Consider the following 14,781-nt stretch of genomic DNA (forward strand, 5'->3'; position numbering starts at 1 on the left):
TTTGAAATATTAAGAGTTCTTACAGTTGGTTGTTGGTTTCAAGTTTAGCGTCCGTTTCAGCACCGAGGTTATATGACACGTGGCTCTACAGATTAATGTGTGATCTGAACCATATAGCCCCAGCCGGAAATCGAACTTAGGTTTCCTGTGTCCAAGGTGCGCATGCTAACTATATAGACACGAGCGAGCTTTAGAATGCCTACAGGAATACAATGCCTAGAGAGTTTTCAGTGCCAGATCTTCACAGTGAACAAGTTAAAGAAACTGGTTTACTAGTGAGAACAGTATGTTTTGCTCACATTCTTAAATTTTAAGTATAGTTGTGAAGAATTTCGTAGTTACTCGCTAAACCGTCTTATTTAATCCAATAGGTACTTTAAGCTGGAGCGATTAACATAAGTACTCTAAATACTTTCAATAACTAATGAGTAATGACAGTATTTTGGCTTAGATTTTTTTTCTCAGTGGTACACAATACACATTCTTTTGTTTCCCCAACTGCTTTACTGTATAATCATTCATTTATTCCTAAATAACCTTTTGCCGCATTTGTGAATATACAATATGTGTGCCGCTTTGAACTATTGCAATTATGGTTATCTTATGCAGAATTCAATTCCCGATATGGATCAGCACTCAAGTGAAGAGTACATTCTGTATGTATGCTTGGTATTCCATAAGCACACACAGCATAATCAATCTTTTATTGTAAATCAAGAATGTAGGAAATGTGTTTGTATGTGTGCTTACATTGATTTTATTTATTTATTTTACGTGCTTTTTTTTAAAAAAAATTTCATTTGCGTTCAATTCGGAATGAAACATTGGTCTCTGCTAAATCTACTTCCAGAAGTTCAAAGATAACGCCATTATGACTTGATAAACAAATAAAACTTCAGCAGAAAAAGTAACCTGCAATATAAATGTCGGATGGTTAAATATGAGGAACACAGGTAGCCCCTATAATAAATATGTAGGTCCGGCAATTAGTCCATCTCCGCTCTGAACCCTTGATTTGGGTCTAAAAGAAGGGCGATGAGTTCAAAGATGTTTCTTAGTTATTGAGCCGTAAAAGCATAGCAATGTGTAGGAGAGTTAGGATCTACTACCTGTATTAACACAAAGGCACCTGGAATCTTCTGATTTTTTTTTTTTTTAATTTTTATTTTTCACGAACAGGTATATGATGTATATGTACAACATTCAGAGAACAGTAGCGAGTGTATCTTCCTCGCGTTCCTTCAATATATTTTTTTTCTTTAGAAGATCGAGTTCTGGGTAGCTACTGGTTGGCTAAGGGCAAGGTCATCTGTAGATACGGGACGGACATGGTTCTACAAGCTGCATATTGTTGAAAAAAACAGGACACTCCACTGTTGCTGATAGTATAGAAACGAAGAACAAGAAGGTATATGTACCAGAGGAGAAAGAGTTTTGAAAAAGTGTTCAAAGAAAAAGAAGAGAAAGAGTAGAACGGCGTGACCTTGAGAGTTCCTCAGGTGTTTATTCTTGTGCTCACCAGGTGGAGCGTTTTGTGAGCACACGTACTAGGCAGCGTTGCTAAATTCTATAATAATAACAAAATGTCCTGCAAGTTCAAAATGAAATTACTCGTAACGTTAATAGATTTGTGACCTGTAATCAGTGGCGCCGATTTCTGAATAACGTTTGGGAGAGGGAGCACCCAAGTTGGTTAGATATTGTCTAACAAGACATCAATGAGGATTTCAATATAAATACTGAGGTGTAAGCAAAATCCAGGTGGACGAGTCCACTCGGCCTTCCAGAATCGGCACCCATTCTTGTGTCTGATAGATTCAAGTGAATTACGATGAAATAATAAGTGTTTCTGTAAATGGAAGGAAGCAGGAATATTACAAGATATTGCAGCGGTATGATTGAATGCTTCGGAATCTTCAGTCCCCAGGTTTAGATCCCTTGGCGATCGCGAGGCTTTTACTCAATCTTATAGAGAGAACGCTAGGATAGCTTACGTTCAACTTACTTTGAACGTTGTTAATTTTACAGTGTAAAATGGTTTGCTTCACAATCGTATCTGAAGCTTGGTTAATTAATAACAGTTCAAAATAACAACTCGAAATTCAATTGGCTTGTAGTCATACCTGTGCTCAGTAGGTCAAAATCAAAATCGGGCTGAAAAGTGCATAATATTTGTTTATTTATTTGTAATTACTTCTGATATGCTTTGTTTTGTTTTCAAACGGCATGTCTGGTCTTTAGAATCAGTTATTCACATGATGAGAAGTACGACTAGACCAAACGTTTACAACAGGTCGATGTATGACACAGAAGCGCGCTTATTAAAAGAATGGGGGGAGGGGGGAGAGAATGGCAGCATGCACATAGTTATGGATCCACATGTAGTAAATGCAACACTATCAATATTTTTGTTTTCACGTCACCTTTACTTTATATTTACTCCTGGATTCCTGCTTGTTCTTTCTCCTTTCTGTGTTTTTATAGAGAAGGAGAGCAACAAACTGTATCGCCACATACAGTTTTGGAAATGGTTGGTCTAAACAGAGCTGGAAAGATATAATATTCTGTGGTAAAGACAGGTAGTAGCGTGCACAAAAGTTCCTTAAAAGTAGGGGGTTCAAGTTTCTAAGCTTGTATTGTTTTAGGTTTTGTTATAAATGTATAGCATATTCTAATATGGTTAATGTTTATTTTTGCATATTTTTTTCTTAAGGGAGTGTTAAAACCCCGATCCAACATATGCAATCCCACTAAAAACAGGAGTCTTAGCTAAAGAATTAGAGATATTTATTGAGATTGTACTGAAAGGTCAATCTGAGCTTGGTTTCATTTCAATATATATTGCAACCTGTGAATAGAAGATTGTGGTTGCTGTCGCGGCCCAATTATTTTCTGTTTAATGATTGGTTAAGCACTTTGGTTTACCAACCAAAACTCCTTTACATATTTAACCTATATATCCGTGTGTCCATTCATCTAGGAAACGAAAATCTCAAGAACTACAGTAGTTGATGGTTCAACATCGTTTTTGGCCTGGATGTAGAGCGGGAGTAGCAATGCGTCGACCGGCAAGTCGTAAGAGGTAGCCCACCGTAGCCTGTGCCATACTCTATATCTGTTTCGATCTCTATTATTGTTTTATGATCGATTCCCTTTAGCGGGCTGCTGAACAGATAAGTACACAGCCAATGATTTGCTAAATGAAAAGTAGCTCTCAAACGTAAAAAGTTTGGTCAACTCTGATGTAGGTCAAACGTTAAGAATGGAGTTCGTTGATGGAGTTCATCCACACTTGATTCCAGCATATGGAGAATCAAAAACCGGTTCCTCATGTATTATATATATCTAAAAAGGTCCCTTTGTAGTATGCATCCAAGTGTACCAATACGTCAGGTTTGTTGCATACCATTCAAACCAAACTCCTTCACGTTGTGTACAAGTGACACTGTTAATTGTTAAAATATTGATTGCATAATTCAAGAACACTGAATTTTCTCTGCATAATTATCTAGTGCTATTACCAAATAATACTTAAGACATTGTTCTGTTGCCAGTATGTTTCTCATTGTCAAAGCATACGTCTATAAATCAATTACGATGGCTTAGAAGACGAACTGAATAAGAAAAAACATCTGAAACTCACTGACTATTTTTCTTTATACTTACTTGAAAATCATACAAAGAAATTATTGAATTTGTGTGATTCAAGTGTCCAACTAACGTGATTCACATACGAAGCCTTTCCACCACCCAAAATAACTAATAAAACTCCAACTGACCAAAACAGTATATATATATTTTAAAATTATATATTTGTGTTACATAGCTGAAACTGTAACACAAATATATAATTTTAAAATATATATACTGCTTTGGTCAGTTCGAGTTTTATTAGTAATCTTGAATTTTCCAAAGCGACAGTGAATAATTTACACCCAAAATAATAAAATTACGGTAGTCTCCGGTTGCAAGCACAGATTTTTACCATCGCTCAGCCAACGATTGGGTTCCATGATGGAAGAAGTGTGGATTCTGCAACACGAAGAAGTCTTCAACTGTACGTTACACATCTGGTCATTACGGAAGGTCTTCCCTCCCAAGAAATGACTGAGATGCTGGAAGAGGTGATAGTCAGTTGGAGACAGCACGGAAATATGGTGATGAGGAAGGATTTCTTACTGTAACTCACTGTAAGCCTTAACCGACCTTTGAGCTGCATGTGACTACGCATTGTTGTGCATATGATTATTCGTCATTTGTTGAGCATTGTACAATGCCTGTGGAAAAGTTTAGATACATTTCATGGAGCTCACCACTGTAACAATCCGCAGGGATGGTTTCGCCTCGATAGAGAAAGACAAGATAGATCATCCTCAGCACAGACTACCATACCAGCAAGAACACTTTCTACGGGTGGAAAAGCGTTTTGGAAACAGTTCCGCCTGTTAATCACGATCCACCCACCTCCTGACTGTTCACTGTTATCGTAACCGACCCATTTTTCATCAGAAGTGATAATCCTGTGCAAGAAACTTTCTCTGTTATTCAATGCACTCCAACAATAGCACATCTCCAGTACGGTGATCCTTGTTGCGGTGTCAACCCATATGACATTCCTGAGTCTAACTCGCGGATCACTGATTGCGCGGAGCTGCCAAAAGACATTTTTTTAATCGCAAGTGCCTAGATATTCTGTAATTGCACGAACACTTCTCGGAGGGTTCGATTCCATAGTGTCCCTGAGGAGCTCGTAAGAACATGATGTTAGTGGGTGGCCGCGGAGCTAATTTCTTAATTGTGTATACAAAGCACTAAGTTTCACAAACCTACACCGTATGGTGCTCCTTTCACCACTCCTGGCCTAAATGGATAATTAGAACTTATCTAACTTAGATGTGCAGAATGTCTTATTTGAACTCGTAAAGGGAAATCACTCGGAATTGTGTGTTCCACATGGTGCACTTTCATACTGCCTCCGACCCACTGAATACAGCAGCCTGTTTTCGGATCACATAGGCGGTGTTTGTGACCTCCGTCCTTCCCTTGGTTATGTTACAAATGGTGGTTTTCCATCAGCGTTTCCATCGCAACAACCCAATGTATACTTATACATTTTAACATATCCTAAAGAAATTTTTAACTTTTTTTCATTACTAGAATAAAATATTCTTACATAATTTTTTGTAGCTTATAGTAGAGACCTGCACGGAATTCTCTGGAATAGTTTTATTGCAAAACATTATTTTTCCCTGCGAACCATTATTTTAGCCTATTTTGTTATGCAACCAGAATGCTCTGGAGTTGGTATGTACAGTATAACATTCAGAAGATATTCCTGAATTGCAATTCATGTTGTGAAACTACGATAGACTTCAAGAACTGATTGATTGTGCAGACGTCTAGTCACAAAAAAATAAATAAAAATAAAAATTTTAAAAAATAAATAAATAAAATAAAATAAAATAAATAACAGTAACCATATTGAAATAAAAACCAATGGTTTTCATCAAATACACAAAAGAGTAGACTTTTCTTAAGTGGTGTGGGTATGGATAAATTGAACTATGTTAATATAATAAATACATTTGGCGTGGCTGATTATGATGATTTATAATGTCTTATTCTTAGATTCATTTCTTCATTTTACTCCATCAAAAAAGAGAAAAAAGGAAACTATCATGGCATCATTTATTTTTTAAAAAACTACAAACAAAACAAAGTTGCGTTTACAATTCACGGTTCAAATTCTACAAGATGCAGGATATATTTGAGGCCTGTTTAAGTGTATGACACATAGTGTATAGGTTTATAGTAGCTGTTTTCATAGGGAGATTCAGTTAATGAGGTTATTTGAGTAAAGAGAATACTTCATTGCTTTTGTTTGTTTATTTTTCTTAAATACAATCTTAAACATGAATGATGTACCCTCACCACTAAAAGTACAAACTTTCCCCTGCATGTTCTCTTCTGAATGACTTCGTAACGAGTAGACCAGAGGGGAGTAGTCGTATTGCTAAATGTAACCTTCGTGTGAGGTATTATAGACAATAGATAGCCGACAAACACCATTGTAATCGTAGCAGATGCTTCTTTTGAAGTTGTCACGTATTTTCATCATTGTGTCAATTAAGGAAGTAACAAAGTGTCAATTTAATGTGACATATGGATGTCTGAAAATAGTGTAACAGCAGGACGTGAGAAAGTCATGTAACCTAAGAATGGCATGGGTAGGGAGGGAGCCCTTTGATGTCTACTAAAGAACGAAAGAAACATATACACAGGTGTGCTATATTTTTGGGTGTTCCAGGTTTTTTGGAGGTGGAGGGAACGAACTGTGCTTTTCTCTGGACATTGCTTAATGGGGGGCCTGTGATTTGTAATGCATGGAAACTGAAAAATATGTGAAAAAAGAAAGAAATAAGAATCATTATTCTAACGACAGAGAATTTAAGAATGAGATAGGTACGTGTCACTTTTTAAAAGTTAATGTATTACCTCATATTGAGGAAACCGCATATAAGATGGAGGGTTGAAGTGTGTTTTTTGTTTTGTGAGCAAAGGATCACTTTAAACCGGCGTTTGACTTCTTACGCATTTTGTTAATACCTTGCCACATACGTAGAGGGGAAAAAAAGAGGGAGCGTTCCTACCTGAGTTGCAAAGAGGAAAAAAAGAGTGAATGAATGTGTACGCAAGACAACTTTCCCTTTTGTGCTTTTGGAAGAAGTTTTGAAGGAAGATTTCTGTAGGTATTTTTGCATAAATAATTTTATCCTTTTAAAAAACTAGAGTAATGAATTAATTATTTATGAATATTAATGAGATGATAATGAATATTAATGAGATGCTAAAGAAAAGGATTACAAAGAATGGATTTTACTGTTTTTTCGTATATTTAGAGGCATTTTGCGGATATATGTAATATACAGCACTGCGTATTGTACATAAATGTATGAGATAATGTGGAAGGAAATGCGCGCAACTCTAAGAAACATATTTTATGTAATGATATTGTATTTTCAGTAGTTGATATGGGATTTTAGCATAGAATATCATCTTTTGGATACTGTAGGGGTCTAATGGTGTACGAAGTTTAGACGAATGACAAATTGCATGTATTTGTGATTAATTTGTAAGCGGGGTACATCTATGTGTAGGTGATATGGGATTTTAGCATAGAATATCATCTTTTGGATATTGTATGGGTCTAATGTTGTACGAAGCTTAGACGAATGACAAATTGCATGTATATGTGATTAGTTTGTAAGGGGGCTACATCTATGTGTAGCTGATAGAGGATTTTAGCATAGAATATTGTCTTTTGGATACTGTATGGGTGTAACGGTGTACGAAGCTTAGACGAATGACAAATTACATGTATATGTGATTAGTTTGTAAGTAGGGTATATCTATGTGTGACTGATATGGGATTTTAGCATAGAATATCATGTTTTGGATACTGTATGGGTCTAATGTTGTACGAAGCTTAGACGAATGACAAATTGCATGTATATGTGATTAGTTTGTAAGGGGGCTACATGTATGTGTAGCTGATAGAGGATTTTAGCATAGAATATTGTCTTTTGGATACTGTATGGGTCTAACGGTGTACGAAGTTTAGACGAATGACAAATTGCATGTATATGTGATTAGTTTGTAAGGGGGTACATGTATGTGTAGCTGATAGGGGATTTTAGCATAGAATATTGTGTTTTTGGATACTGTATGGGTCTAATGTTGTACGAAGCTTAGACGAATAAGAAATTGCATGTATATATGATTAGTTTGTAAGTGGGTTTATGTATGTATGTATGTATATTGGTTTTTGATATCGGACAGGAATATATGTATCATATTGTAGACATATTATCTTTCGTTTGCATGTAAGTGTTTTAAGCATGTGTTGTTGGTTGCGTAGCTTTAGGGGCTATACTATGGGGGATGCAAACACCTGAAGTGTTTCTATTGTAGGGTTATATATATTGTAGAGCTGTATATGTTGTTGTGGTGATACGCTATGTGAATGCAAACACATGAATTGATTCCTTATGTATATAGATTACCTTGAATACCATGTTAGAATGTATATATTGTGATTTTACGTATTTAACCTCTCGTAATATTCATTGGATTGTTTGTTACTCAAACTGTGAGGCTGAACACATCATGTTACCTCAAAATGTGAGCATACCACAGATGTTGTACGGATATTTGAAGCACAAAGGATATCACTATGTTATAACCCATTTACATATAGATATCTTTTCAGTATAGTATTCTAATGTCTTATATTGATACCTTTACTTACTTCTAAGATGCTTGTTCACCTTATAGAAGACATTATGCCGACAACATAATTTCCAACTTAGGATCATTTATATGAAGCATAGGTATTGTTCTTTTATCTTATATAGAATACAGATACTTCGTATTATATGAATATTTGTTTGGAGAAATAAAACATATTATTATAAATTGTAACGCTTTATTGTATTTTCCAATATTGGCATATTGATATACATATATAGATATATTTAAATAAGATATTTACATGATATATACGTACAAGTACCAACAGATAGCAAAACTTATGAACATCATGATACCTTTAGACAGTCTACTATTTACATATTTACGGAATACCAATCATTTAACACAGTTATTACTTTGATAACCATATGGCAATGTTCTATAGTCAGTAATACTGTTATGATTTAATCGTCGTCTTTTATTTTGAACTTTTTGATGTGTTTTAGTTTCAGACTTGGATACGATGACAAACCCAGGCTTACGAACAATTCTTCCTGGATTTTGTAACTGTTTTTTGTCAGCTTTATCCCGAACTAGTTGATAAAAATGATCAAAGTTAATTTCTTGTCGTGTACGATGATTTAAAGTAATTCCTCTAATTTTAAATACATAATCTACCTTCCCTGTTTGAACTTCTTTCATTCTATAGGCATAATTTTTTGGCCCTAAGCCTATAAATGCATCAATTTCCCAGCCATCAGGAACTTCATTAGTTAACTGACCTAAATAGGAACCCAAAGAAAGTGGAGGCTTTTCATTACGTGGTTGCACAAACATAATACTATCAGTGTCGCAGTACAATACACGCTCAGGATCAATAGCTGTCAATAATTCATAAAGTTTTAGACGTGCCCAAGAGGTGATAAAGGCTGCAAGGACAACATTGGAAAATTTCCATGGCTTGTTTTTGTTTTCAATGTTTTTATATGATACAATGAGATGCCGCTCTCCAATAGGCAATACAGTTTGTACCTCATATTGGGGTGCCCATAGATAACTTAAAAATTTTTCTGGAGTATCTACAATTACAGATTGAGATAAATCTGTTCTTTGTCCCCATTTCCCATACAAGGAATTGAGAAATATTTTGGAAATATATCTTAGACCAGGATTTGATTGAATGTTATTTTCCGTTAACTGAATGCATTCATGTTCATAATAGTCTGTAATATATTTTTCCTGATCTTGTTTAGTTTTGCACCAGCTAGGAAATCCTGAAGACTCCTGCTTCATTTTTAAGAAGGAATTGACATAATCTTTAAACAGATTATTTTCTGATCCAGATAATTTGAATTCCCAAATTTCAATAATTTGTAGAATTTTGTATCCGAGATCTAAAGCCACATGAAGTTCAGGAGTACAGTATGTACCAGTAAGGACACGCTCGGCATCATTATGGATGCAAATGTTGTCACTTTGTTCCATACACGTACGACATAACCCAAACAAAAGGCGATCATTACATGTATATGGTAAAATTGGAAAATATAAGTCTTTGGGAGGCAAGATACTACATTTCACTAATCCATGAATACTTTGCACTTGTGGAAAGTCAGGCCCCTTGTATATTATAGGTTTTCCTATAGGCAATGGCTTACGTGCCATTACCCACGGATAAAGACTGGTAATATCATAATATGACACAAACTCTTCGCTGGTACATTCGTACAAGGCATTAAAACATTCTGTACGCCCACCATGAAAACTATCTTTAGGTACCAGATGATCAACTAGATCATGACACTGTGTTTGAATAAACTGTTGTAATTTCTTATCGTTTTTTACCATGTGGTCCCATTCACATTCCCACATTTCAATGACATTAAGATTTAATTTTTTAAGAAATGCTATTTTTGTGACGGTGTTTTCATACCGATCTTGTACTGATGTACCTTGCTTAGAGGATGAATCTAGGGATACGTGTCGTAGTGTAGGATAACAGTTTAAACATCCGTGATAGTAACATCCATGAAATTCGTAAACTGTATTTGTTTTAGTTTCAAATCCATCAACCTTATACCTTCCAAATCGTTTTTCTAAACCATTTCCAGAATGAAGAATTTTATTACCAGTAGTACGTTCTAAGTATCGTAACCAATACATTGCCTTCAGACTTTGACGATCACGATGGTCAAACCCATAAGGTGGAATAATTGGAATAATTTCTTTGGGTAAATATAAGGTACGATATGTTAGTATTGCCAAACTAGCAATAGTTGGTGCAGCGATAAAACATTGGATACCATTTGTTTTGTCTTCAATTAAGTTTGAAAATTTAATGACAGCCTCTGCTAAAATTTTAACATCATTCCGACAATATTCAATCATTTCCTTTTGGAGATTATACTCCTCATTACTTGCAACACGTTCTTTGTGCCATATGATAAGTTGCTCTCGATCTTCAGTGCTCCTTGAATCAGCATCAAAATATTTTAGATCAGGAATTTGGCCTATATAATTTTGGTTTTCTAATGTATTAAACAAGTACGGAAAATCTCCCTTTCGTAAATTTGCAGAAAGCCCTAACGTCTTAGGTAATTTAGATAATTTAACTCCCATATACAAATATGTGTCACGAAAGTAAATCTTTTGTCCTAAACGCATTTCAATAATTTTTTGCCCTGACATTATTACTTCAGGTGTAAAATGATGGTTTATGATCAAAGTTTTAGCACAGAATTGCATATCATAATTACTGCCATTATGGGAAAGCACAATGATTTTTTTAAACATTGGTCGAGTTATTAATACATGATTAACAAATTCTTCAATGTTGTGAAAATCAAACGAACGGAATCCATTTTTATCGCCGCATACAAAGCATGTATCATCAAGCTTCATGTCCTTACACTTGTAACAAGCATGAATACAATTTACAAAATTTACATGATGTTCTTGTTCTCCTTGTTCATTTTTAGGAAGCAACATTGTTTCTACATCAAATATAATGTACAAAAAGGTATCTATATGTTGCATCATAGCCGTTTGAACAAAACAAATATGATCATCGCTTACATATGAGTAACATGTTTTACAATAACGTTCACCACATTCATGTTCAGACTTGCGTGAACGCATGTCAATCATAGTACCACAATGGACACAAATTTTCTTTGTTTCGCATAAACTCTTTCCGGAAACATTTATTGTTTTATGATTAGCAAAACATTCTTCTGAAGAAAACAGTCTATGACAATTAATGCATTCGCGTTTAATATTATCATCATTATTACAAACATTGTGATACTTTTCACACATTGGGCATTTGAAGTTACACTTATGATTTTCTGTACGATGATAACCTTCCAAACAATACTGACAATAATTTTTCTTGTTTAATAGTGTTGTAATACTAGTAATTAATTCATAGTGTCCGTTCGTATACAAAATTAAAATTTTCTTTGATGCATATATTCCAGGATAAATTACATTGTAGTTTCGAGTTAAACGATTTTTTTCGTAAACAACAATTTGATAATGAGGTGCTAACTTATTTTGAAACTTTTTTACATCATCAATAGTACATCCATCATGGATTTCAATGTCAACTTTAGCACTGACACACAAATCCTTTGCTTGTTTCATCAATCGTTCAGAATGATTTTTTAATTCATATACGTAATTATAACGATGATCAGCCCTACCCATTCCAAGAATAATACTCTTGGGAAGACAATACACATTCTTTTGTACAGGAATAGTACATTGATGCATATGTGTTACAAGATCAACATATTTTGATGAACCCATAGTTCGTCCCCTACCTTTACGTGAATCAACAATATGAATTTTGAAATTTACTTTATCACCTAATAAATAATTTTCATTACTATTTAAAACATTTTCAATTTTACGAAATAAAATGTCGGAGCTTAAATTTGACTTTTGACGCCACGAAATGTATATTGGTTTATTAATTGTGGAAGCAGAACTTTCTATTGTTATACCAACATACATATCATCATCAGCATCATTTAAAACATGATCCTTTACAAATTCAAATAACAACTGAATATATTTTTCAGGATCATCTATTCCACTAGTGTGCATACGTTCAATTGTAACTTCCTTTCCCGTAAGTCCAAAATAAGTATAATGTTTGGTTCTATTATTAACAATACGAAAATATTCATTTGTTTTACCACTCCCATACATGGTAGGTTGTGATACATTATTAGTATTAGGACTTGGAAAGTTTATAAAATTTTCCATGAAAACGCTAAAATCATTTGTAGTTAAACTATTAGCTTTTCCTTCAGACACAAGTTCCATAAACTTCTCACGAGCTAAATTCTTTATATTATCTTGACGAAAGAAGCCTACATGATATAAATCAATAATATCTTTTGCAGACTTACATTTTTTCAAAACAACATGAGAATCACAACCAAAATGCATAAACAATGCCTGCAATAACTTGGAATAAGCTTCATTGCTTACCCTTGCACCCGTAGCATGACATTGTGTTATCACTTCCCATGTAAATAAAACTTCGTTTGGATTTTCATATCCACGTGCTTCTTGTGCCGACAACATGGTACAGATGACAGATTGTCCTTCCATTGTGTGATTGACACACTAAATATGTAATTGCAATATGAATTTTTTGTCTTATACAGTAAATATTTTACACAATAATGTACACAGAACTTTGATATTTCTTTTCACAGTTTTTAAATGATAAGGTTTCGTAAGTAGACTTTTATGATATGATTCACAATGTGTTGACCAAAGATACACTTTTTAAAAATTTTACACTTACCAGTAAGTATAATAATAAAACTTTCCTGAACTTGTTTTAGTTCACAACAGATTTAGTTGTAAGTTTACCGACAGCACACTTGAAAGCTTGTCGGGAATTGCACTAGCACTGGCCGTTAACTACAATGATAAAACTTCCCGTAACTTTTTTCAGTTTAGTATCGATGCACTACCACTTGTCACTCACTAAGTATATTTTAGTTTACCGAAGATATACTTTTAAGTTTATCGGTTAATCCTTTAGCACTTTCCGATAATTGTAATTTACAAATTGCCGTAATGAGATTGTTTTACATTAATTACAGCACGCAAAGTACAAACAGGAAGTGTGTTTACTTTTTATTGATTGTTTATTATCAACACTAATAAATGGAAATTCCAAGAACTCCACACGAAGATTCCCGAAGATTGCCGAAGGTTCCCGAACTTTCCCGAAGTTTTCCGAACAATGCCGAACCTAACCGAAGATAAACATGAGATTTTATCCACAATTCATGTACATGTTGATTAATATACCACACGAATGGTTCCGAAAATTGCCGAACTTAACCGAAGATGGACATAAGAATGTATGAACAATTCCTGTACACGTTTAGTAAATGTAAATTGCAAAAGTCTTGTAACTTTAAGATATATTTCAAAGTTTATTATTAGATGTAACTTTGTAACAAAATTGGTATTTAAAATAAATGATTTAAGAACAAAGAGTATACCAATGATTGGCTTTACTTTAAGAGTAGTAATTCTATAGTGCGCGGCGCGGCTTGCTGCGCGGGATTTATAGTTTAAAATTTAATCTCGTACCCAAATGCATTTCGTTTTGTAGTCTTGTACCCAAAAGCATTTCGTTTTCTAATCTCGTACGCAGGTGCTTTAACATATTTTAAATTAGTAACAGTAATATTACACAATATGATGTAATTTGTAAATGCACTATTAAAGTTTGCAACACTTCAAATAATTATAACTACTTGTTTTGTATGCTTTTCCACTGTGTTATCGGTCTAAAAAATTCCTTTGTTAGTAGTGCTAGGAATTTGTTTTGTTTGCTTTGCTACAGGTGTTTAAACCGGTTTAAACTAGTTATTGTTTTTTTGTTATACAATTATTCAGTTCTGCAAGAACTTCGGTGTTAAAATAGAATGTGATCGTATTTAAATTGCTAAGCAATCTCCTTATTTATTTAACCTCTCGTAATAAATTACTCGAACACTTCGTGTGAGCATACAAAATATGTTCCGAAAAATACTAAAATGCGTCAGCATACGAGATAATTTGAAAATATTAAAAAAAAATGAAGTAAACTTAGAATTAATTCCAATAGAAACACAAAGTAACATAATTACAAATATTTTATTCGTTCGCTTCATTAGCAGCTCAGAGGAATTACATTCCGAAAATATTAAAATTAACAAAACATAAATATAAGAAAGTTATTTTAGCATAACACAAGATGATTAAACTTAAAATTTAATACATGAAGCTCTTTGATTGTTAAATGGAGAAGTAAAATTTAAGTCAGTGTTGCAATTGAATACAGAAACTATCAGTAAAAGTACAAGTTTTCAAAGTAAAGTGTAGAAACAAAACTTAAAACACATTGTTGCAATCTAAATTGCAAAAGAAAATTAAAAATACAACTTACAAACAAAATATAGAAACCGAAAATAAAATTGCAGAAGCAAAATTAATACTACAAGTTTAAAAAAT

This window comes from Thermobia domestica, chromosome 2 (genome assembly GCF_964235325.1).
Source record: "Thermobia domestica chromosome 2, izTheDome1.hap1.1, whole genome shotgun sequence".
NCBI classification, from domain to species: Eukaryota; Metazoa; Arthropoda; class Insecta; order Zygentoma; family Lepismatidae; genus Thermobia; species Thermobia domestica.